This window comes from Aedes aegypti, chromosome 1 (genome assembly GCF_002204515.2).
Source record: "Aedes aegypti strain LVP_AGWG chromosome 1, AaegL5.0 Primary Assembly, whole genome shotgun sequence".
Lineage (NCBI taxonomy): Eukaryota > Metazoa > Arthropoda > Insecta > Diptera > Culicidae > Aedes > Aedes aegypti.
In genome coordinates, this window is record NC_035107.1 from 104,875,257 (window position 1) to 104,901,005 (window position 25,749).

General features: G+C 37.9%; 1 protein-coding gene and 1 non-coding gene across 6 annotated transcripts in view; one reads left to right on the plus strand and one right to left on the minus strand.

Moving 5' to 3' along the window:
* Window positions 1–25,749, minus strand: part of LOC5564403 — a 297,528-nt gene that overhangs the window by 219,415 nt on the left and 52,364 nt on the right. The window lies entirely within an intron of this gene.
* Trnas-aga lies at window positions 814–885 on the plus strand. Its single transcript has one exon. It is a non-coding gene; the product is annotated as a tRNA-Ser (tRNA).

Genomic DNA, 25,749 nt, shown 5'->3' on the forward strand with positions numbered 1-25,749 from the left:
GTTAAGCACGCCTAACGTGAGGCCCACAACACCGTGCCAACACACAACAGGCCTGGCTTTTGAAGCTTTTTTGTACCCTACTATAAAAAAAAAAAAAAAAAAAAAAAAAAAAAAAAAAAAAAAAAAAAAAAAAAAAAAACAGATACTTATCAGAACTCCGGACACTCTATTTTATATATGAATCGATTTACTTGAAACCTTTAAAAATATACCGTTCAAAACTAGTCACTAAGGATTGGCGGAGTGTTTTATAAGCAGTTTCCACGATATCCATTCAAATTTAGAATAACCAACTCGCTTAGACGTCTCTCTGAGGGCTGAGCCTAATCAATGGTTCGAATTATGCTTTGCATAGGCTATCCAGAATTCGAATGAAAGTGTCCGGAATTTGGTACAAAATAAGGTTAGAGCCCGAAATAAGAAACATCAAAAGGCCATATTCTGTTTATATTCTGGCTTTTCAAGTTGCCAAATCAAAATCAGTAGGTACTAGCGATTCAAAATTAAAGAGTAAGTATGATGATTCGATGTCCGTAATATGAATCAAAACTATAGAGATTCCTCCTCAGAATCTGTCGTTTTCTATTGTGGAAGCCCACACAATAGAAACCTCAGCCAGTACAGTTGCTGGCTAGTGTTGTGTGCTATTTCATTACCTAAAAAATAATGCACTCTCGGGCTAGGCATTGGATAATAGAAAGCGTTGTGTTTGGATGGGCATCTAATTCTTCCGAAAGAGGTGCACTTTGCGAAAAAGGACCACGTGATTATTGAGCTGAAATCGAATTCAGGTTAACTTCTGCGTTCATGAGTCCTCTCATAGCGTAGTGGTAACGCGCCCAACTAGAGATCGGGGAGTCGTGAGTTCGATTCTCACTGAGAAGACGTGTAACTTTTTCTCAAATCTTCACATCAATTTGTCCATCTAATCCAATTGCAAATTATATGTAATGTTTAGCTTTTCGGTAGTTGTTAAACTTCCACTCGGCTGGTTAGCCGTAAACCACGATTCATAATTAAAAACAAGTATGAAACAATGTTGAGAAAAAATGGTGAGTGACTTAAAAGATAATTATATTTGATTAGTGTTTTGAATTTTTGAAAATTTTATCTTGATTTCGATTTTTAATATTTTTTTATGAAAAAAGTCTCTTTTTTAAAATGAGTGGGGTGTATAGGGATTATTTATTCTACTTTTTCTAAGTAACACAACTCATTCGATTTTTGCGGTAATGTATTATAAATATACTTTTGGGTTGTTCCGTGAAGTAAAACTGCATTGTACAGGTTAAGGGGTCTAATTTTGCTAGCCACTGAATATCATAAAAAATGACTAATCTCGAAATTCGATAAAACTGGTAGGAGATTCTTTATAAGAACTCATTTATGTTAGTATAAGATTTCTCTTGATACTATTTTCAAAATTCGTTCGATCACTTTGCTAAAATGATTGGAAAAAGTGAAATTTTTTGGATATGGTTTTGAAGTCATTGATCCATTGATTAAGCAATGAATAGTCACAATAAAAATATTTTGTCATTTCTGAGCTCTTTTTGACAACATTGGCCATGTGGCCATGTGGACATCGACATGGATTCTCAAACTAGAAGAGTTTTTTGAAAAAAAAAAAATGGTGCAACAATATTGAGGAGCAAAAAAGTTATCAAGGTTTGAATATTTTTATTGCGGTAAAAATTTCATTTTTTTGGCTACCGGTAGAGGGGTTAAGGTGAAACAGTTTGGAATCAACTTCTAAGATTGCACTAAAACTTCAAAGGCACAAATCTCGCGAAGAAAGCATCCCACAACAGTGCACTTTTTATTTTGGCTTTGTGCACTAGCAGAAAGCTTAAAATAAGAAGATCAGGAACATTTGCCAACTATTCCTCCAGTTATGTGCATTTGAAAACGTGAGTAGGTGGAGATGTTGGCAATTGTGCCGGCCATCTTTGCATTCCGAGATGTTTCACCTTAACCCTACATATGATAGATTATTTACAAAGTTGCTCTACACACCTTCTAGGATTTGTTAACTGCAAATATTTAGGTCATGATCCTGTTGCATATAGATAAAAAAAAATTGCAAGATAATTGCACGATGTATTGATAGCTTCCAAACAGGATCCATAAGTATGAAAGATTTACCAGTAAATTAAACGGTTTGTATACGCAGGAGTTCCAACTTGATGTAATATTGATTGAAGATTGAACAAAACCTATGGAAATGAATGAAAATATCAACGTTATTGACCAAAAAATAATATATTGTTGATGGCAAAATATGTTTTTATTTACAAAACTCAAATTCCTTAACACCCCATTTTACATTTCCGTCAAAAACCACACATTTTCATGATTATCTCAGAAATCTGTCATAGGATCGTCATCATTGTTATTGGCTTTTGATATACACGACGAGAGAATGGTAGAGTTGTCTTTCGTTCAATAATCGACATATTAGAATTTGCTCGAAATTTTTGAGAAATGTGGAGAAATTCCTTGTAAAATATGAAAAACAGGAATCGCACGTCAAATTTATTGAGGAATTTTAGGAAGAGTACTGAACATATTTCCTAGAATAACCCCTGTAGGCATTTTTGGAACAACTTCTGGGAGAAGATATGGATGAATTCTTGAAGGAATCTATATGAAATCTATAACTGAACAAATTGACGTACGTATTATTACAGATTTTACAGGAAAAAATACCTAAACGAATTCTTAAGAAAAAAAAACTGTGATAATATCATATTATGATTCATTCTTATTCCTGTAGGAGTCTTTGAAAGATTTTTTATAATAACAACTTGGGAAACCAGTGGAGAAAATAGTCAAAAAATACCTGGAGAAAACCCCGAAAGTCTTTTGGAAAACTTTCCTATTTGAAATTACAGGAAGTAGAAGAGTTGGAGTGCTCAAGGATTTGCTGGAGTAAATTCTTTAAAAAATCCTCTAAGCATCCTGTTAAACGCAACAGAGAGATTTGGTGCTGGATTCACCAGAAGAATTTTTGCACGGATATCTGGACGAGTCTCTGAAAATTTTCCAGAAGAAATCTAAATGAGAATGACTAGAATAATTCCGGAAGCTTTTCCTCTAGAAATCTGCGAAGAAATTCCTGAAGAATAAGTGAATTTGTCGCGTAATAATCTCTGAAGGTTTCTCTGGGATAAATAGTAGTTGTAGCAGGATTAATTGCAAGCAGGAAAAAAAGAGACTTTCTAGACCTTCCGGTCAAAATAGAGAATTTTTAGAGACTTGTATTAAAAAGGCTTGTGCTACTTTTCACCGAATGTTGTTCTCCGAACGCCCCGAATATACCGTTTCCCGGAATAGCCCATTTCCCCGAAAAGTTGTTGGCACTCATGATTGCCATAACTTTATACATTTCAGGACGGTGAACGGTGATCATCTGATATGCACTCTTTTTTTTGATTGGCGGTTCTTACAAGTTGTACCGTCCTCAGCATTTTTGACAACATGTGTTAAGTCTAGAATGCCCAAACACCTCCTTATTTTGATTGCTTATCGTTCTTCCTAATTCACCGTTCTGTCGCTGAAAACTATTATAGCGCCTTTTAACTGCTCCACTTTTCGAGGAAACGGGTCATTCTGGAAACTGGCGTTTGGGGAACTGACATTCGGGGAAAAGTAATACAATCTAAAAAAACAGATATCTTTAGAAAGAGACCTGTTACCAGCCATGTCTCAGAATTTTCATCAGATCTTCAAAATTAGATCAGTTTTCTTCCGGGATTTTCATCAGAACATTTTCAGGACTGTCAACAGAAACCTTCCAGGATTAACAACAGGTACCCTTCAGAGATCTTAGACACCTTTCAGGATTCTCAGCATAATCATTTTTCAGGATCCTTATCAGAATCCGTCCAAAATTATCATCTGATTCCTTCCAGGAATCTACAGTATTATTCCAGGATAACAGGAATTTCGAAAACAAACCATTGACCATTCGAAATTAAAAAGTGTAACATTCTAACTAAACCAGAAACCCGGCCTGGTGATCGTATCGTATCGAAATAATCCAAGAATTATTTGGTCTTATATGCGGAGCGATATCAGCGCGTAATGGGTAAAGTAATATACTTCTATTCAGATAGTAAATCTGTCAAAGCTCTTACCTCGGCTAACTCAAGGTCTAGTTTAGTATCAATGCATGACTTCATTGGCCCTGACCTAGCTATTCTTATTACGAAGATTAATTTTTGGGCGGCAACTTAGCGCAAACAATACGGAATATTTTGAAGTCGTGGCGTCAAACAAAATTGCACCTTGCTGACCCATCTACAGGGGTGGCTAAGTATATATTTACAAATTTGTCAAGGCAGAATTGCAGCCTCTTGGTTAGAGTGTTCACTGACCATTGCCGACTCAAATATCACATGGTAAATATTCATCTAACCGAATCATTTGATTGTGACAGTTGTGAATATGTTGTGAACTGTCCAGTAGCGATTCCAATTACTTAGTAAACACTTATTAAGTGAAACTAATTTTAGAAGCCTCGATCTTCACGATGTTCCTTTATTCCTAGCACGTTATGCTTAGGAGCTAAAGACTCTATTCGGTATGATGCTACTATTTTCGCTCATGGATTTCCCTTCGTCAAGGGGCCCCATCATATTTCCTCCCATTGTCTCTTACTCTTCTGATTCCTGGTACAAGTGCATATTCCCGGGGAGAAAACTGTCTCAACCCGAAGATTTACTGCTACACACCATGTGAAATTGGACCCCAAATTGTAGTCAAATGCAGTACCCGAAGCTGATAAGGTTCCGCCACTTTTACTTCCACTTATTTCTTTGATGGGAAAATTGCAGCTAAGGTACAACAACTACAACAACGGCCACATTATGATACGCTATCACCGTAAAACATTGTAATTTATAGTCGGGGGAGCTGAAATTACAATTCGGATCTTTCATGTTTGGTGCTTGTTAACAAACAGTTGAAATGAAGGTAGATGGTATTCACAATTCGCCATCGCCGCCACCGCCACCATCATCATCTCATCATCACAGTTTCGAGAGGACGAATATGCTCGGTGGTTGTACAGGCGTGGATTGATGTGTTGCATGTCAGGTTGCTATTATGTATTGGCTCTGTTTCTTTCGCTTGCAGGGCTGGTAGCGACTGGGTGTCTCAAAAATAGAAACTTCAGAGTCCGCAGGGTTTCTTGCAAAAAAACCTAAACAAAGTGCTCAAAACACTCTAGAATAAACCTTCGTAGAACATTTGAAAGATCTCCTAACAACTGGAGAAAACGGTGGACAAATTAGTACAAAAAAATCTTTACTAATACCTAGGTGTTTTTTGGTAATATTTTTATAGTAATCCCTATGGAACATATTCTGGATAAATTACTCTAAATACCCTTTGCAAATCCACTGCAAGAATTGCTGGGAGAATTAGAGTCAGAGCCAGTGAAACTCACGCGTATCGCTTCTGTGGGCAAAATGCCTTGAAAATAGCAAAACTCTCGTTGCTAAGAGCAACCCAAAACTACTGTAGAAAAATGTTCTATTTCCCGCTGCATTTCCCGCATTTACAGCCTTCAATGACACTACTGATTTAGAAAACTCATGTACCCAACATAGGCTACTTGATGAGATTCACAATTTTGAACTACTGTATTAGAAGAACCACGTGATTTTCGCAAAAAGTCAAGCCTACTACTATTACCATTCCCAGCTCTGATTAGTCTCTAAAAAGGGAGCTGCTACCAAAGCCCTGCTGTAGAAAAAAAAAATGAAAGATCTGCAAGATTTTCTACTAGCAGTTCCTCTGACCATGCATTGAGTAACTTCTGAAGGAATTTTTGGACGAAATCTTTGAAGAATTTGTAAAAAATCTCCAGTGGAATTTGTGGAGGCAAAATTTCTGAAAATATTCCAGATGAAACCTTTAGAGAAACCATAAGAAGCATTACTGAAACTCTTCTTCGAGGAATCTGAGAAGAATTATAATCTGTGACTAGTGACTGTAGAGACCATTTTGGTCAAAACAGATTTTAGATACCGAGACTTTTTAGAGACATACATGTACATTCAAATAGTGACCAAAACTCTTAAAAGAGACCTACTACCAGCCCTGCGCTTGTCCAACAAAACTCCAACACAAGAGAAGATTAAGAACTTGTTGCAAAAGTGTCTTTGCACGTGCAAAATTTTTCGTTTCTTCTGCGAGTACACCTGGCTAACACAATTCGCGGAAAATCAATCCCCCCGCCACCCTATTTCTTTGCCTCTGACTGCCTTCCGTAACCGGTAAGTGGGAAGCAATTTTCCTTCTTTCACTTTCATGAATAACACTTGTTTGCGCATCGCTGAGGCCGAACCTCGCTATAGATAGAGAGCTCTAGCCGCCATCCTATGCATGTTTCATATTACAAAATCCAATTACTTTCTACCGGCCCAGCAGAGTAGTCTTGGTCGTGAACAGAAAACAGCAACTCTGTCACTCTGTGTTTGCGAGGGTCCAGTGAGGTTTTTTTTTCGCCCTGTTGCACAGAGGTTCGGATTAAAAAAATGGCAATTTTATTTTTCCAAACATTGTTCCAAAACTTCAATTTTTGATTTTAAACTTGATTAAATTACAGCCGAATTCGAACTTCATTGCGTTAAACAATACTTATCAACAAAATTCATAATACTTTCAATGCTCAAAAGTTATTTTTATTTAGGTTTAGAAAAGTATTGTATTTTGTCATATTGAAAGAAACGATCAATTTCGTATGGAACTACAAGCATGTTGAAAAAGTCAATTCAATTCAAATTTAAAGTAAATTTCAACCCAAGCATTTAAGCACTTGTTATGACTAAAACTTGTAAAATATTGATAATTAGTACTTTTTGCCATGATTCTGGACCACTGGTTATTGGTGTGCCGGAGGCCATATTAGGAGCCGGATTTCCACAGTAAAAGCCACAGCAGAGGCAGCCTCACGTGAAACGACAAAGACGGCAGCAGCGATGGTGAAATTGATTTAATCAATTATGAAGCACGTTTTCTGGTGCTTTTTCCGCTGAAAGCCGCCAAGTCGCGGTTGTCGATTTCTACTTTTACCGCACAATTACTATCCACGCAATGTAGGATACTACCGCTCCAAGGCCGTTCGAATGTAGACGGAGTGCTGCCTTACGGTGAAGGCCGAGAATGTGATGCAAGCAACTATGATCTCTATGATACTGTGTGGACTTCAGACATTGCAGAATTCGTTCTCATTTGATTTTGAAACATGATCTAAGCAAGCGAAGAACGGCATCCTATCTGTATCGGTCCATGATCGGAAGTGTATCGCAAGTTGTAACAAGCTTGAAAAATAGCAGCAGCGACCGAGAGCCCCAAAGAGGGAGCGATGATGAAACCCGTTTCTCTCGCTCATTTACCATTGTGTTTTATTTTACTGACATGATAAACAATTCCCGAACATCCGATAGCTATAGTCCTCCCCAGGTTTGGAGCTTTTTTAGAATTTTATCATGCACTGTTATCCCCCGATAAAATCAGAGCTGTATTAGAAGATGACTAACATTCTCTCATGATGTGTTGCGGATCATGGTTGTTACAGAGAGCGATAAGTGAGATATACTCATTTCTTTCAGAATTCAACCCCTGGTGGACTTCACACTACTGACGGGCTAAGGCTTTGAGTTCCAGCGAATGCATTAGGCTACCAGTAAGCAGTATATCTGGCCTAAGTGTTGATGTACAGGGGATAGGCAAAATGATTGAGATAGGCAAAATTTTGCCTAAATTCAAATGCTCATAACTTTATGAAAAATTGATGAAATTGGATGCATCCGGAAGCATCCGACGGCAAATTTGGTCTACTTTTAGGAACTTGCTTGGCCATGCATATTGGCCACTGGATACCGGAGATGTTCCGGATCTTCCGAGGTCATGTCTAAATGTCATTTTTTCTGTCGCTTGTATTTTTGAGCGGTGTAAAGTTGGATAGATGTTTACTATTTTCCTAGAAACTAGAACTAATAGGAGGTTGAATGCCGTCGGACGCATCAAGATTGGTTCGAAATCTTCAGAAATATGACCATTTCCGTAAAATGGTTCCGGAAAACATGGTCAGTCATGTTTGTATTCCCAATTATGTAAATACTATCCGGAACTATATCCAAGTGGGCGCAAACCTTAAAAATGATGTTTCCAGCAACATATCCAGAACCATTAGATGTATAGCCCACTTTATAGAAGGTTCCAGGTGCCCTGGGGGAAGTGGTCAATTAGGAACATATCTGGAACCATATCAATATGCGCATCAAACTTCAAGATTTTCAAAGGTTATTCTTTCCGAAGCATTTCCAGCATCACCGGCTGCCATGACGACTCTATAGTAGGTTCCAGGTGCCCCCGGGGATGTGGCCAATTCAAAACATGCCCGAAAACACATCAGTATGAGTATAAACAGCAAGATTTGTGAAGGCTATGCTACAAGAAGCATTTACAGAGCAACATATTTATATAACCACTGTATAATAGTTTCCATGGGCTCTGGGGGATGTGGTTATGTTCCGAATTGGCCACATCTCTAGGAGCCCATTGAATCTACTGTAGTGTGGTTATTTCATCCTGTGGTTCTGAAAATGCTCCTCATCCTCCAAGTCACATGGATCCTACTGTTCATGGTAGAAGGTGATTCTTAACATGGGAACGGCCAAATTGGCCAAATCCCCCGGGCACCTGGAACCTACTATAAAGTAGTCATGGCAGCCGGTGGTGCTGGAAATTCTTCGGATAGCATAAGCTTTGAAAACCATGAAGTTTAATGCCCATATTGATATGGTTCCAGATTAATCCAGATTCCTAATTGACCACTTCCCCCAGGGCACCTGGAACCTTCTATAGAGTGGTCTATGTATCTAATGGTTCTGAATATGCTGCTGGAAACATTTTTTCTAAGGTTGGTGCTCACTTGGATATAGTTCTGGGTAATATTTACATAATTGGAAATACACACATGACTGACCATGTTTTCCGGAACCATTTTACGGAAATGGTCATATTTTTGAAGATTTCGAACCAATCTTGATGCGTCCGGCGGCATTCAACTTCCTATTAGTTCTAGTTTCTAGGAAAATAGTAAAAATCTATCCAACTTAACACCGCACAAAAATACAAGCGACAGAAAAAATGATATTTAGACATGACCTCGGAAAATCCGGAACATCTCCGGTGTCCAGTGGCCAATATGCATGGCCAAGCAAGTTCCTGAAACTAGACCAAATTTGCCGTCGACTGCTTCCAGATGCATCCAATTTCATCATTTTTTCATAAAGTTATGAGCATTTGAATTTAGGCAAAATTTTGCCTATCTCAATCATTTTGCCTATCCCCTGTAATTCTAATAAGCCGTTGAACAGCCCTACATTAGCCGTACATGCAGGATTTAGTTCCCAGCTGATGCTTAAAAACATTTTTGAATTATAATGGTGGAGCAATGCTCGCCAATTCTTTGAATTTCAACAAATGCCTCAGATGATGGTGGGTCATTAGGCCGAAGTTCGTCAGTCGAAATACGTTAGACCAAATTGGTCATTAGGCCGAACGTGTCATTAACCCGAATGAGTTAAAAACGAATAAAGAATAGCCTATAATAAGAGAAGGAAACATGTCTGGTTTCCGTTGAGTTTTGAGAATTTAGGTCTAATGACCCATTCGCCCTAACGTACATCGGCCTAATTACCTGATAGCAGAGTCGGAAAATGTAAAACAAGAAAATTGATTTTCACATTTTCTATTGGAGATTTAACTTTGGAAAGCATTGCCTTCTACAGTAATCAAACATCAGAATGATATTATCAGGCAATTATATTATGTTAGTAGGATTTGAAGGTAGCCAAAAATTACAAATTTTAGCATTAATGGCAGTGTGTCCATTTAAAACCAGTTTTTCGATTGCTGGATTTTTCCTGTATGCCTAAAGTTTTAAACGGTTCTGCGACTTCATATTTTAAAGACATTTTTAAGAGAAAACTTTAATATTTGATTTGTTTTTTTTTTCAAATTATTCGTTTACAGAAGTTTTTTTAACGATCAAAAACTTTTTGCAGTTTGATAAAATCAGAACACCATTTTTATGCTTGTTCCCGCGGATACGATCCGGTAGGGAATAATTACACGAAGAGAGATTCGTTCGAATTCAAGGTTTATTTCTGACTGATTTGGTATATCACATGGTGTTGTATTTATAGTCCTCTACCCTATTGTTCTTGCGTAGAATATTCTCGGTGTGCATTGTTGTATACAATAATGTGTTGTGTCTAAACTGTTATACTATTGACGGACTGAATATTCTGGAACTGTCAGACAATAGAGAGAATGAAAATGTAAATAAACAATCGTTAGATTGTGTTCGGTCTGGAAAGATCGAAAGGTAAGTTGATTGCTTATGATTTAATGTTTTCTCTAATTGTTTTCTGCTTTGTTTCAGGTATGCTCGATTGTTGTGGTATGCTCTACAGGTGAGTAATTTCAGTGGTGAATTTGAAGTGTTTGTGGCCGGCAGCATGAGGTATGCTGCGTCCACTGGTGTGGTGCTGTATGATGCACCCCGGTGGCTTGCTGCTGGCCTGAACATTCCGCCCACCAAATTGGGAACAATTTCAGGACTTTGCTCATATTGATGACAGTAGTGATGATCGTTATGATGATAGGAGATGTTCCGCTCACCTTGCTGGTATGGGGGTTGATGAATTGATGAAATGCTATGCCGCCCACCTTGAGCGATCGGATTGGGCGATGATTGAAGCTTGCATGCGAGTACACTGGTTGTTGTAGGTGTGATGTTGATTCTCAATGAAAGATGTTGATTATGATGACGATATTGGGCTCGAAGTTTCCATGAATGATGCGTTGATGTTTGGTAGAATTGGTAGTTGTTAGCAAAGGATTTTGATCTTCGTCGTGAAGTTTCATGCGCCGCCCACCGTGAGACGATCTTATTGAGCAGCATGATGCGATATCCAACGAAATGTTGAAACGGTTCATTGATGTTTGATGAATTTTGGATGTCCAAATGTATCCCGAAGGCATTCGACGCTGGCTGGCAGCGGCCGCTTCGGTGATATGGGGTGTTGAAGAAGATGACGTTAATCCCGAAGCAATAGTCGCTGTCTGACAGGGACCGTTCGGCGATTTGAATTGTAGATGACGATGACGCACACCTCGAAAGCAATAATCGCTGGCTGGCAGGGATCGTTTCGGCTATGTGAGGTCGTGGAGGATGAAGTGAATCCCAAGGCAAAGTCGCTGGCTGGCAGGGACCGCTTGGCGATGCTGAATGTTGATGGAGATGTGAATCCCAAAGCAATAGTCGCTGGCTGGCAGGGACCGTTCGGCGATTCTGAGCACTAGTTTCGGCAACGGATTGTTGCGAACTGGGAAACCGCTCAAAGGCAATAACTACGAGCGATGTGCGTGACGTAGTTGCTCCGACGATGACGAATTAGCGAACGTGGTGCAGTAAGAATCGTTGTCAATGACGATTTCGAAGTTCTATCGCCGACATGGGTGTGTGGAGGTCCGAAGATAGTTGATGTTAAGGTATGGACATGCTTGTGGTGGCGGGTACTGGTTTGTAGAGGGTCCATTGGAGGTCGACGTCAGTTGGAGCATCCTCACGGTGGATCAAACTAGGTCGTCTCACGCGAATCAGCACTACCCGCAATCACTACGTAACTTCACAATACACCACTACTACTTGCACGAGGATACTAGTTAGGAACTAGCATCCTGTCTACAGAGCCAAACTGTTACCGCGGATACGATCCGGTAGGGAATAATTACACGAAGAGAGATTCGTTCGAATTCAAGGTTTATTTCTGACTGATTTGGTATATCACATGGTGTTGTATTTATAGTCCTCTACCCTATTGTACTTGCGTAGAATATTCTCGCACGGTGTCTCTGGTAGAAAACATTAATATAAAAAAATCAGTATCGCTGAAACACCCACCAAATGAAAGCTTAGGCTTTCCCCTTTCATTTGAGACCGGTTTGAAAATGTTCTATCGGGGGGTCCTGAACATTTTTTTTTTACATTAGTAAGAGATAGGTACCATAGGTGTTCTTCCACTAATAGTGGAATAGGGGATACAATGACAACTCAATCGAACCGTAGAAGGCCATGACAATGTTTTTTGGACAAACATTTGAAAAGGGCTCGAGAGGTCTTGAGCCTTTTTTTCAGAAACATTGATGTTGAACCCTTTTTAGCTCGCCCACGCAAACTGAAACCACTACCAGAAAGATAAGTGTTAACTCTTCCTGATAGTGGTATTGGTGAGCGTGATCGAGTTGAATTGGGCTCAACAGCGTCTTACAAAGCCAATGTTTAATAATGTTGATGTGCCCTTTTCAAATGTTTGTCCATATTTCCATAAAACAAGCTTGTTTTTGTTTTGGAAGTGTTGCCGTTCAGTTGATTATAATAAGTTTAGCAAATATTGAAATTGTATATTTTCAATCAAAATTTACTTACTTATACAAAACTAAATTGTTTCTGAATAGCATTTAAATTTTGAATTAAAAACAATGTTTAGAAATTTAAAAGATGTTCAATTAATAACCCTTATTTAGATTCAGTTGTATGTTATCGTCTTAAAGTTCAAATATATTTTCATAAGATTTTGCTTTTTACGATTAGTAATAAACAAAGCGTTTGAGAAAATATTTAGGCATGAATCATTACATTACAAATGGTTTCATAGATTGAATAAACAATTAAATTGGCATCAATGGTAGGGAAATCGGCTGAAAAGTAATAACGCTGCATTGCTTAAGTTGTCGCGTTCTAAGGTGGTATAGCGAAAAATAGGTGCTTGTGTCGCGTGATAAATTTATACACGTATTGTTTTGGTTTGCTGATTTGAGGTATGACTGTTAATAATGTTAACAAATATAGCCCTATTTCACACCTATCAATAAACATCAAGGATTAAATCCTGGTAAAATATATCGAGCTTGCACGTTGCAGGTTTATTCGTTCAGTAACCAATTTAAACTTTTGAATATAGCACTGTATAAATATAAATACAATTTAAAACCAACCACACGAAGCATGTAATTATGCGATAACAAAAATCTCACCAAAATTAAAGGGAAAACATGATAGACACAGTACTACCGATAATGCAAAGAGGAAAAATTCAAAATCAACAGACTTTTGGTTGGTTAAGGGGTTTTTAGAGGTAACACATCTAGACTTTGATTTGAACGAAAATGCAGAAACTGTATTGAAACCTGTATACCTCCGAGATGAGCCAGCCTCGGGCTGCAAATCTTGTTAATAAAGATAATAACAATTATAATTAAAACCTGTATTATACTGTAGTAACGTTCAGGGGTTAGTTGATTATGTGATGTCCAAAACGGGGGTTGGCCTGGGCAATTCGATCTGCAAGCGATGGAGGAGGGACGATAATCGAGCATAATTCCGACATCATCGGGTCTCAAGGCCGATGTAAAGATACTGGCGTAAAATTGCTGCTTACTGTTGCTTCTGGCGTTCCAAAAAAAATATGGCAATATTGAGAAAATCTGGAAGACACTGTTGCTTTAGAATAATTTTAGGTGTTTCATTGCTGGAAATTTGAAAATTGTCAATCTGTTCTGCGTTATAATGGGAGATAGGTCAATAATTACTTGCCCATACTGTACCACACAATGTAGCTGGTCATCCACGAATACTTGGTCACATACGCAAAATGTCCGCGAAATGGAAAAGTCTCGGCTCGGACCAGCAGTGGAGCAGTTCTTCAATTGTACTGACGATCTACTGCTCAATTGATCACCCGACGACAAAAACTTTCCTTGCATATAACACTAGGTATTGTAAATGCAATTTACAAAAAAAGTTTAATTCATTGATCCAAATAATGTCAAGAAATGGGTAAGCATCAGCAGTTTGATTGTGTGATTTATAGAGATGACCTTAGAATTTATTCGTTTATCACAGGTGAGGATCATCAGTTGCCCACGCCACAGCAAATATGGATTCACCAGCTGAAATTGTCAGAAGCTATTTAAAAAATCGGCATGTTTTGGAAGTGAAATGGGATCTCAGTTTGCTAGCAACTGTAATTTATTGTACTGTTCTGTAAATTATCTTTTTTCAATGAAAAAATGTATTTCAGGCGCTTGATCAGTTTGATCAGGTACATAAAAGTTGTTTTCAAACAAGTATGGCTGATAATTTTGCAGAAAAGCTTGAGAACTTTTCCAAAAACGTGGATTGAAGCAGGCTTACGCAATAGCTCGAAGTTCCATATTTGTGCTATCATATCTCGGAGTTTTATAAAATCACAAACACGGGAAACAACCCAGTGAAACCGTGCATTTCGATTTTCAAGTTGCTTAAAATCACATTAAGGTTCCGAAGAACTCCGATGCATATGATCGACAGCTTCTTCGAGCTGTAGTAATGTACAATAGTGAGCATTTGTAAACCGTATTAACCGTATTTGATTTATCGATATATCGTGTTTGTAATTGGTTTAAATAAAATGGTATAATGCTAAATCCTTTTTATTAATTGGGTAACTATTCGTAGTAAAAGTTCTCATGGCTACCTAGATAAGCATGGAAGAAAATGACTGTGTGAGCCATAATTTAGAAATCAGTAATGAAAAAACGGCATTGTACTGTTTTGAAAAAAATGTTCAGGACCCCCCGATAGAACATTTCCAAACCGGTCTCAAATGAAAGGGGAAAGCCTAAGCTTCCATTTGGTGGGCGTTTTAGCGATACTGATTTTTTTATATTAATGTTGTTCTACCAGAGACACCGTGCTCGGTGTGCATTGTTGTATACAATAATGTGTTGTGTCTAAACTGTTATACTATTGACGGACTGAATATTCTGGAACTGTCAGACAATAGAGAGAATGAAAATGTAAATAAACAATCGTTAGATTGTGTTCGGTCTGGAAAGATCGAAAGGTAAGTTGATTGCTTATGATTTAATGTTTTCTCTAATTGTTTTCTGCTTTGTTTCAGGTATGCTCGATTGTTGTGGTATGCTCTACAGGTGAGTAATTTCAGTGGTGAATTTGAAGTGTTTGTGGCCGGCAGCATGAGGTATGCTGCGTCCACTGGTGTGGTGCTGTATGATGCACCCCGGTGGCTTGCTGCTGGCCTGAACAATGCTTTTAATTGTAAAATATTGGAAAATATTTTAAGAATACCATTGCAGTTCCCTAAATATCTAATTAAACAGAGTAGAGGATTATTTGAATCTAATCACTTACTTTTACACGGCTTTTGTGAATTCTAATTCTAATTCTAAATATTAAGTAATACGGAACGAATCAAAACATTTGCAAATTTTTCTATATGTTATACAAAATGGGCATCGGACTTGCCTTTATGGACATTCATCACCCTCCGATTGAATTAGTTGTTTCATGTCCACTACCCGTAACCTATGAAGCATTATTCGACCATACTGGATTTGACTACAAGAAAGCAAACTTCGAGTCACTGAATTCTGCCCTGCACTTGATTGACTGGAGCCATCTCGATTGCATAGATGATGTTAACGAATCTGTTGCATTTTTCACCAACTCCGTGATGCAAGTAGTTGCAGAACATGTTCCGCTACGCAGGCCGCCTAGCAAACCGCCATGGTCAAACAATCGGTTGCGTTTTCTTAAGCGCCGCCGCTCTGCTGCCCTCCGATTGTATCGTTCTCACCGTTCACAAGAATCGAAACTGCACTTCAACCGATCCAGCAGCGAGTACAGGAGCTATAATGCATACCTGTATGCTCGCTATAAGCGCCGAACTGAGCAGAATCTCCGAACAAATCCAAAACAGTTTTGGTCATTCGTCAACGCCAAACGAAATGAGGATGGACTTCCAACATCAATGTACCTTGGCGATTTGTCTGCTGATTCTGCTAGTGATAAATGTGAGCTATTTGCTATGCAATTCAGGCGCGCCTTCAATGACAGTATCTCTCAACAAAATCAAGCCGATCATGCCTTACAAGACACCCCTCATGACGTCTTTAGTTACGAAATGTTCTACGTAACAGAACAGGAAGTAACTAGAGCAATTTCAAAGCTTAAACTTTCGTATAATCCTGGACCGGATGGTATACCACCTGCGCTGCTGAAGAGATGTTCCGCTACACTCCTGCGTCCTTTAACTAAGCTTCTGAATCAATCACTTCGACAACAACAGTTTCCTGCATGCTGGAAAAAATCTTTTCTTTTCCCGGTTCACAAGAAGGGTGACAAACGATGTGTGAGCAACTACCGTGGAATAACTTCGTTATGCGCTTGCTCAAAAGTATTCGAAATAATTATTAATGATTCTTTGTTCGATTGCTGCAAAAATTATATCTCCACCGATCAACATGGATTTTTTCCGAGAAGGTCCGTCGAGTCAAATCTCGTTGAATTCACGACGCTGTGCATTAAAGCCATTGACGCCGGCAAACAAGTAGACGCTGTTTATTTGGACCTCAAAGCGGCATTTGACCGTGTCGATCATCGAATACTTCTCCAGAAACTTAGAAAATGCGGAGTTTCCACCGGTTTCAGTAATTGGTTCGATTCTTACCTTACGGATCGATCGCTCTGTGTAAAGATAGGCTCATGCGAATCAGCATCGTTTACGAATATCTCTGGAGTACCACAAGGCAGCAACCTTGGACCCTTGTTGTTTTCTTTGTTCATCAATGATGCATCACTGATTTTACCACCCGGAACCAGGCTTTTCTATGCGGACGATGCTAAAGTCTATATGATCGTGAATGGCTTGAATGACTGTATTAGACTGCAGAGTTTGTTGGACTTATTCGAAGCATGGTGTGTTAGAAACTTCCTAACGCTGAGCATTGAGAAGTGTCAGGTCATCTCGTACGGTAGAAAGCGTAACCCAATCAGATTTCCGTATAAGCTTTCAGGGACGACACTTGAACGTGTACAACGAGTTCGTGACTTAGGTGTCGTTCTAGACGAGGAACTAACCTTTAACTACCACTATGACGATGTCATCTCCAGAGCAAATAGACAACTTGGTTTTGTGTTGAAGGTGTCTGATGGGTTCAGGGACCCGCTCTGCCTAAAGTCGTTGTACTGTGCTCTAGTACGTCCTATTTTGGAATTTGCTGCAGTTGTGTGGTGTCCTTTTCACACTAGCTGGATCACGCGAATCGAATCTGTCCAAAGGAAATTTGTACGCCGAGCTCTCAGAAACCTACCATGGCGCGATCCAAGAAACTTGCCACCGTACCACGACCGTTGCCGCCTAATTGGAATCGAGACCTTGGAGAACAGGCGACATGTTGCTCAAACCTCATTTGTTTCCAAACTGTTGAAAGGTGAAATCGACTCTCCTTCCCTATTGGCTGATGTAAATGTATATGCACCAGTACGAACATTGCGTAGGCGTCACTTCATTAGTCTAGGAAGTCGGAGTACTCTTTATGGACAGCATGATCCTGTAAGATTCATGACTGCTAAGTTCAACGAAGTCTTCCATCTGTTTGATTTCAACGTTTCGATTACAACACTTCGGAATCGTTTCGTGCAGTACTTTGGTAGAAACTGACTGTTCATGTTTGTGTTATTTATAATTAGTTCATGTTAGTTTATTCATTAAGACTACATTATGTCAGATGGATTATTTGAAATACAATACAAAAAAAAATCAAAATACTGTGAGCTAAGCTCGCCAGGGACTTTATCATAGATCACGGATTAGTCAAGTAAGTAATTCAAACAAGGTTGTTCCAAGATTCCGCAATTCTAAATAAATGTGTTGAGAATTTCATTGGAAACCGCTTATATCTCTGAGAAAATTCCCAAAAATCTTTTACCTTAGCTTTTCACAACCGCTAGGCATTTGTCATTAGGCTTAAGAGAAATTTATTAATCTCATCAAGAACCTTGCCAGGAATCCCTAAATGCTCTTCTAAACATTTTTCAATGATCCCAATGATGTTTCTTAAGAACTCCTTTGAATGTGCTTAACACTTCAGTAGTCACGCTGTTGTATTTTGTACAACAGCGGTGAAATAACCTCGCTTATCGTACACAGCATCAACGGGGTAGTTCTGACGATAGCAAACCGCGCGACGACTGAATGGTTAATATCTTAAGAATTCACAAAGCATTTAAAAAAAATGAAAAAATAATTTAAAAAAAAAATGGCAGAGATCTCTCTTGAAAACAAAGATTTCTCTTGGATAAAAATATACTAGAAACCATTAATTAGCAACTCAATAGATGCAACCTTTTCTAGTGCTTAATTCAGCTAATCTTGAAGAAGTTACACTAAAAATACATGGTATTGCTTGTAGATTCTTCCAGGAACTGAAGGTGAAGTAGCCCGTCATTCGTTTTGGCAGCAATGATGACTTTGCAGTGTGCCATTTAAAAATGATAAAACTCATTCTCGATAGTTTATATTGACTTGAAAAAGTATCACTTTACGCGCAACATACATAAAGTAGCTGATGCTGTGTCAGTGCAAAACCAACTGATTTTCTTTGATTCGAAATCATGAGATAAATTAGCAGCAATCATCAACGGCGCGTACGAATTTCAATGACGTCCTACTTCGCCTTAAGTATTCGCCTAAGAATTGACTTCAATAAATTCCACTAAAAATTCTTGATATTGATTTTCTCTCCAAGCTCATTAGGAAAACCTTTTTAAGATTTCATAAATAATATAAAAATAATATAAATTTAGGATACTATTAAGGATTGTTCCGAGGAATATTTTAAAAATAATAATGTTCAGACTGATCGTTCAGAGAACTCGACAATATTGAAAAATCAATGATCCAGTCATTAGCTCAAAGTTTTACTCCAAGGATTCCAAGAAACGTCCTGATATTTCTCATCAAGTCTTCAAAGCATTTTCACAGGAATACTACTGAAATGTATGTAATATGTGATATTCTTGCAAGACTCCCCGGTTGAATCCATGATAGGACCCCATGTAAAAACGATTGAAAGTTTATGGAGTAATTTACAATACACGACGCGAGACTGGACACCTCGCGTCGTGTATTGTAAATGTACGATAGTTCTTACGTTAGCACAAACCCAGAATTATGAGTGAAATCTATGGAGCAATTAAAAAAAAATGAATGTTTGAAGACATTATAAGCATTAACTAAGAAAACATAGAGTAGAAACACTTGGAGAAATCTTCGCATGAGTCCTGGAAAAATCAAATACCCCTGGATAACTTCCAGTAGGAATTCTTGAGGAATCACTTTTTGAAGCAGGAATTGTTGTTAAATTTCTTAGTGAAATCCGTTTAGATATTAGTTCACGAATGCTCTCCATGAATATTCAAAATTTACGAAGGACTGCCGAAGGAGAATTATTTCAGGTCTATCTGAAGGAATCAGTGAAAAAGGCTGGATTTTTGAATTCCTGTAGAAACTCTGAACAAATACTATATCTTTTTTAGGAATCCATGAGGGAATTATTGAAGGAATCCTTGAAGAAACTTAAGATAGAAACTGTGTAAAAATTCGTATATGTCTTTTAGGAATCCCTGGAAATATCACTCTTGAGGAATCCGTATAATACTCACAGAGACAAACTCGTGGAGGATCCTAGATGAGATTCTCTATAGAGTAATTCTGGGATAAATCCCTTGAGAAACTTTCCAGTGGAATGAATCAGTTCCAAATCAGTCCGACATCACTGGAATATGAATCGATTCTTCAGAATATGAAGTGCATCAGACCTGAATCACTGGAATATGAAACGCCAGCACCAAGGATGGAAAAAAATCGCCTCTGGCGACTAACAACATAGTTGGTTGGTTGGTTTGACTTTATTAACGAGATTTTTAGCCCTGGGCTAGTTCATCTCGGGACCAACGGCTTTACTTCCCTTCCGAAGGAAGTCGTCACTATAACTTTTTACGTCATAAGTGACTATGTCGGGGATGGGATTCGATCCCAGGTCCTCGGCGTGAGAGGCGAGTGTTCTAACCACTACACCAGGTCCGTCCCCCTAACAACATAGTATTTGAATGGTCTAAGAGGGCCGATGCTCTTGCAGAAGCATGATTTGAACAGCTCATCACGCGCGCATAGTAAGGATAAATGGAGCATCCGATGCACTGTTTGTCGCGGGACAAACCGTTTGTCGGATGTTGTAACAAGTCGCGATTAACATGAATCACAACGCGTTCACGGCATAATTTTGCACTCAAACCATACCCGATTGACATTCGAATCTTAAATGCCATAACAGAAGGCAGATCGCGGAATAAAAACGTAAAAATCCCCCAAAAGTTATGACTTTGGTTAGCACACATGCCGAGCGATTCATTTTTCGCGGAGCGGAGTTTGTTGTTAGGACTTGACGACTAATGGTTTATCGTTGTTGCTATGCTCGCACGATAAAGAACAACTGCAATGCATCATTTATTTTGTCATGATCACTAGACTTCCATCCTTGGCACTGATCCCGTTTTTTTAGAATTGCTTTAGCAACATTCACAACATTTTTTTTTTCGGATATCCCTTTTGGAAGTACTTCAAGCAATTCAGCAGGGATTCTTCCATTGGAATTGACTGATGATTCTTCCGTTTTTCCTTAGGTATATCTTCAAACTTCAATCCATAGATTGCTTCAGCAATCAGTTCAATCATTGTTTTCAAGGACTCATAACAAAATCCAGTGCACTGTTTTTAAGGATTGCTTCAGAAATTTGCAGATATCCTTTCAAGAAGTACTCCAAGGATTTCTACATGGATTATCCCATTGGAATTCCTGGAAAATTCCTTCAGCTATCAGTTCAACAGGACTCATAATAAAATTAACGTTTCATTCGCAAATGTTTCTATTTATATTTAATTTTTGGATTTCGTTTTCGAATCTCTCTTGGAATTCAACCAGGAAATACTTCAGGTATTCCTAGTGCATTTTAAGGGTTTATTCATGGATTTCTCAAGAAAGTTTTCAACGATTACTCAGATTCGTGGATTCTTCCGAGACTTACCTTAGAAGTTCTTGCGTTTCTTGCCAAACTTTTACCAGGAGTTCGTAAACAATTAAACCAGAAAATGTCTTCAAAAGTTATAAAAAAAAATATCCACGAGTTCACTTAGAACAAGTTTCGAGGATCTCAGAAATAAATTTGAAAATATTGATTACGAATTGCATCAGGATATTTACAAGGATTATTTCACGATACATTGCGAGACTTTCAGATATGGATTCAGATATGGAGAAAATGCTATCGACTGGGGAAACTGGCAGTGATCTGTTATTTGCGTTGCAGCCTGTAAAAATCAAAAACTGTTTGGTTTCGATGTATTTAACACTTTTCTCAAGGATTCTAAAATTTTTAACATTCAGGAAATATAATGAAGAAGATCGAGAACAAACAACACACAACAAAACTTAACAGCCGGTTCGTATACAATATTGAATAGTAATTTGAGAACAAAACGACAGTTGGACAAGTAGATTTTCGATAAAGAAAACTTAATTAGCATCAGTTTTTGAACTAAGTGTTCTTGTGCCAGTAATTATAGTAATTTAGAATACTTGGACCTAGTATAAATGATTAATGTTTTACATGTGTTATGACCATTCCTCGACAGTTCAGTTCATGACGCAAAAGGTTTTGGCTATGTAAGATTTGTAAAATTACTTGACCAATTGTTATTTATGTTTCCTTAATGTTCATAATTCTAGAATTCTTGGAAAAGGTGTTCATCAGACATTGAAACTAATCAGGTTTTGATTTTTACAGACCGTAACGCCAATAACTGATCACGTAATTCAAATATCAAATCAAAGTTTCTTGTGGGTTTTACTCCAAAAATTGCTTTCTCACGCAATCTTGGGCCAATCCTTCAAGACCAACCCTTCCAGGACTTGTAAAATTGTAGGACTCGCAGATTGAATTTATTACAGTACCCCATGGAGGGATTTTTGCAATGTCATAGCAATTCTCAGAAATAAGATTAGCTGATTGAATCTCTGAAAAAAAAATAAAGAAGCAATTCAAAAAATCTTGTAGTAATAAGTGGAGAAATCTTCGCATGAGTCTCTGAAAAAAATGTGTAGAAATTCTCAGAGGAATTTCAGGAGTAACCCTTGGAAAAGATTCGTGAAGAAATTTCAGGAGAAATCGAAGGAAAACACCACATGACAGTTAATAGAGAGAACCTATGAACAACACATTAAGCAATATGAAAAAAATACTTATATCTAGAATAACTTGCGAAATTCATGGAAGTATCCAGAAAAAATACAGTAGTTCCTGCAATGATTCTGTTCCTGGAAAAAATCCGGAAGGAAATCCCTGTCTAACGACTAATGAATACTCATGAATACCCTTAAGGAGTTTTTGAATAATTCTTCTGAAGAATACATAAAAAAACCGTTCTTGGATGATTGCTTAGTGTAATACGAAGATGAACTCCTTCTTAAACCTTTCGAAAAATTCCTGAGGGAACACCCAGACGTTTTTTTTTCAGGTCTATCTAGCGGGATCAATGAAGAAAGCAAATGAACAATTTTCTAGAAAACATCCACGGAGTAATTTTATCAAATATGTTTTTTTTCTGAAAGAGTTCAAAGGAATTCTTAACAGAACTCTAGGAATAATTGCTGAAAGGATCTATGAAGAAGTTTAACAGGGGCCCTAAAAAAATCCAGGAGTAATTCGTTGAAATATTTCTTAACGAAATTGTAGGAAAATTGTTAGTAACATCTATGAAGAAAAATATGTGGTTTATAAATATCTGTAAAAAATCGTGATGAAAAATTGTGTACTCTTCTTATACCTAATTTTCAAAGAAGATCTGAATGAATTCCAAAAAAATCCTTAGAGAGAATGTCTAAAACAATTACAAAAGAATTGAAGGAATAATTTCTGTATAAATCTCTGGAGCAATGACTGGGGATGCTTTATTTGTAGAAAACTTCACGGTGGAATCATAGGATGAATTCTACAGAAACCATAGGAGAATCTATGGAGCAATCTTTATGTAGGAATTATTGGAGAAGTTATACAAATATTTCATGAATCATTATTTTAACATGTTTAAAATGGCAGTAAGCAAATTTTAATGGACGATTGAAGTTTTTAAAGAATTTTTCAAAAGTGGAGCAAACATGTAGACTCTACATTGTATATTGCACTAATGAAGAACCTTTTCTGATGCTCGTGGCACACAAGTGTTCCGTCTCGCTTTACCATGGTGCACCCAACCATGTGACCGTTCCATTGTGACGTGAGAAAGTCTCCAGTTTTGAAATATTCTCCTAAAAACGTCAGTAAAAGTGCAATAAAACTTTCAATATTCTACGTTGGGCCCTACTCAAGAACACCTCCACCATTTGTACGTATTACGAAAAGAAAAACTGTTTTGAAATCAATCATCTTCCGTTTGGGTGTAGCAATTTTAACCTGAGCACACTTTTTTCTCCACCATCATTGAGTTTCCATCCGACTACCACCTACTTATGAAATATGCTTCGAAAGCGAAACCACCATCATCCTGGACGGGGCATGGAACACCGGCACATACACACACCAAATGACTGAGTTCCTCTTTTCCTTTGAGGATGAAGCATACACCCACCTAATACAGTATCAGACAACACATTTGTAACATTTTCGATTTTCCATACAAAATGGTAAACTTTGGAGGGTTCGGTCTGATTTAGTTATGGACCGATTTGAATGAAATTTTCACAGTTCTTCAGACATAACTTTTTTCTAACATATATTTTTGAGCAATTTTTCCAATCCAATTTTCTATAATTAATGTAATTTGTAGTTCGAAGAAATGTGAAACGTGTTACATCGAGTTGCATATAACAAAATGACCTGCATCTTCCAATCCATTAGTTTTTTTTTTAATTACGGGTTGCCTACAGTATGGAGCTTGTGTACAACATTCCATTAAAAAAATCGTTTGCGTAACATTCAATGAAATGTAATATAAATTTACACATTTTAATTTTATGTTAGGTGTAGATTCCTGTTTTTTTTTTCATCTGTTTAGATTCAGACGAGAGACAGTTTTCGTGTAGGGCTTTCATATTTTGAGATAAATTGTTTTAATTTTTCGTTAAAATCCCCTTTAGTCAAACCGTTATTACTTTTGAACTAGTGATTGGAAAAATTACTCCTAAATCATGTTGGAATTCGGGGCCTTTCTCAGCCGAGTGGTTATAATCCGCGGCTACAAAGTAAAACCATGCTCAAGGTGTCTGGGTTCGATTCCCGGTCGGCCCAAGATCTTTTCGTAGTGGAAATTTCCTTGAATTCCCTGGGCATAAAGTATCATCGTACCTGCCACACGATATACGAATGAGAAAATGGAACTTCGGCAAAAAAAAACCTCTCAGTTAATAACTGTGGAAGTGCTCATGGAACACTAAGCTGAGAAGTAGGCCCTGCACCAGTGAGGACGCAATGCCAAGAAGAAGAAGATATGTTGGTATTCAGTGATGTCTGGCATGCTGTGAAAATTTCATTTAAATAGGTCCATAAAAAATTTAATAGCCTACCAACGTTGATATTTTTGTAAGGACAATAAAAAAAGTTGCAACTGTACTGTCCAATACTGTACATATAGCAACGATCAACCGTGCCACCGCAAAACCACTCAACAAACGAGAAACGACGAGATGGATCACCGGGAATGTCAAAGGTTGCCAGATGATGTCTAATGTTGTTACTGCGAAGCGATGGTCGGTCGGTCGGTGCTGGGAACCTACGCGAATGTTAGTTCATTCGCGTAGGTTCCCAGCACCGACCGACCGACCATCGCTTCGCAGTAACAACTCTTGAGCATTTCCAGCTCAAAACGCAATGAAATTTGTGCATTTCCTTCAAGCATTTGACCATATAAACTTTGGGCAAGACTTCAGCTTTCCCAAGCAAAAATGTTTAAGAAAATTGGCTTTGTTTATAATCTAATGTAAATTCCCTGTGATTCTTTCTCTCAGTGTTTTGATTCAGATAGTCTTAGTTATTTTCTGAACCATCTTCCAAGACAACCTTTTTTAAAATATGCACAGTTTTTTAGTTAAGTATAAATTTTCGCTTTTTTTTTAAGTCTCAATTCCAAACTTTGTCTGGCAAAATTCAACAAAACGTTGATGGAAAATGTCGGATAGCATTTTGAGCTGGAAATGCTCTCTTAAAGAGGTACATCGCAAAATGCCAATGCAAGACTGTCAACGCAATTCTCTGTGAACTTTTCTTCCCGAAACCCGCGGGCGGGCATGATGTTGTTATAAATCTATAAATGGGAACTTTATTTTCAACGGGCGATACAATTTTGCAAAGCACTCAATAGTAGCATTTGAGTTTTGATTCGATATCCAACTTCGTCGAATGTGAATAATGGATGATAGAACAAAAATCAGAAAGTACGCGGTTCACACTGGCTGAAGTTAAGTCATTTTTTCTTTCTTGCGTTATGTCCCAACTGGGACAAAATCTGCTTCTAAAGCTATCAGTACACTATGACAAATATTTGGCTTGGATTGATACAGAGCCAAACAAATGTTTGACATTTTTGTCAGTGTCAATGCAAACATTTTGTCAATGTTCAAACCGATGTTTGTTTGATGGTTTATGCCTAGCTAAATATTTGCACATTTAACAAAGCGTGTACTAATAGCTTAAAATTAGTGTTCTACGAGCATGTCTATTCGAATGACCGTACAAATGGAGGTGGCACTCACGAAAAAAGTAACACT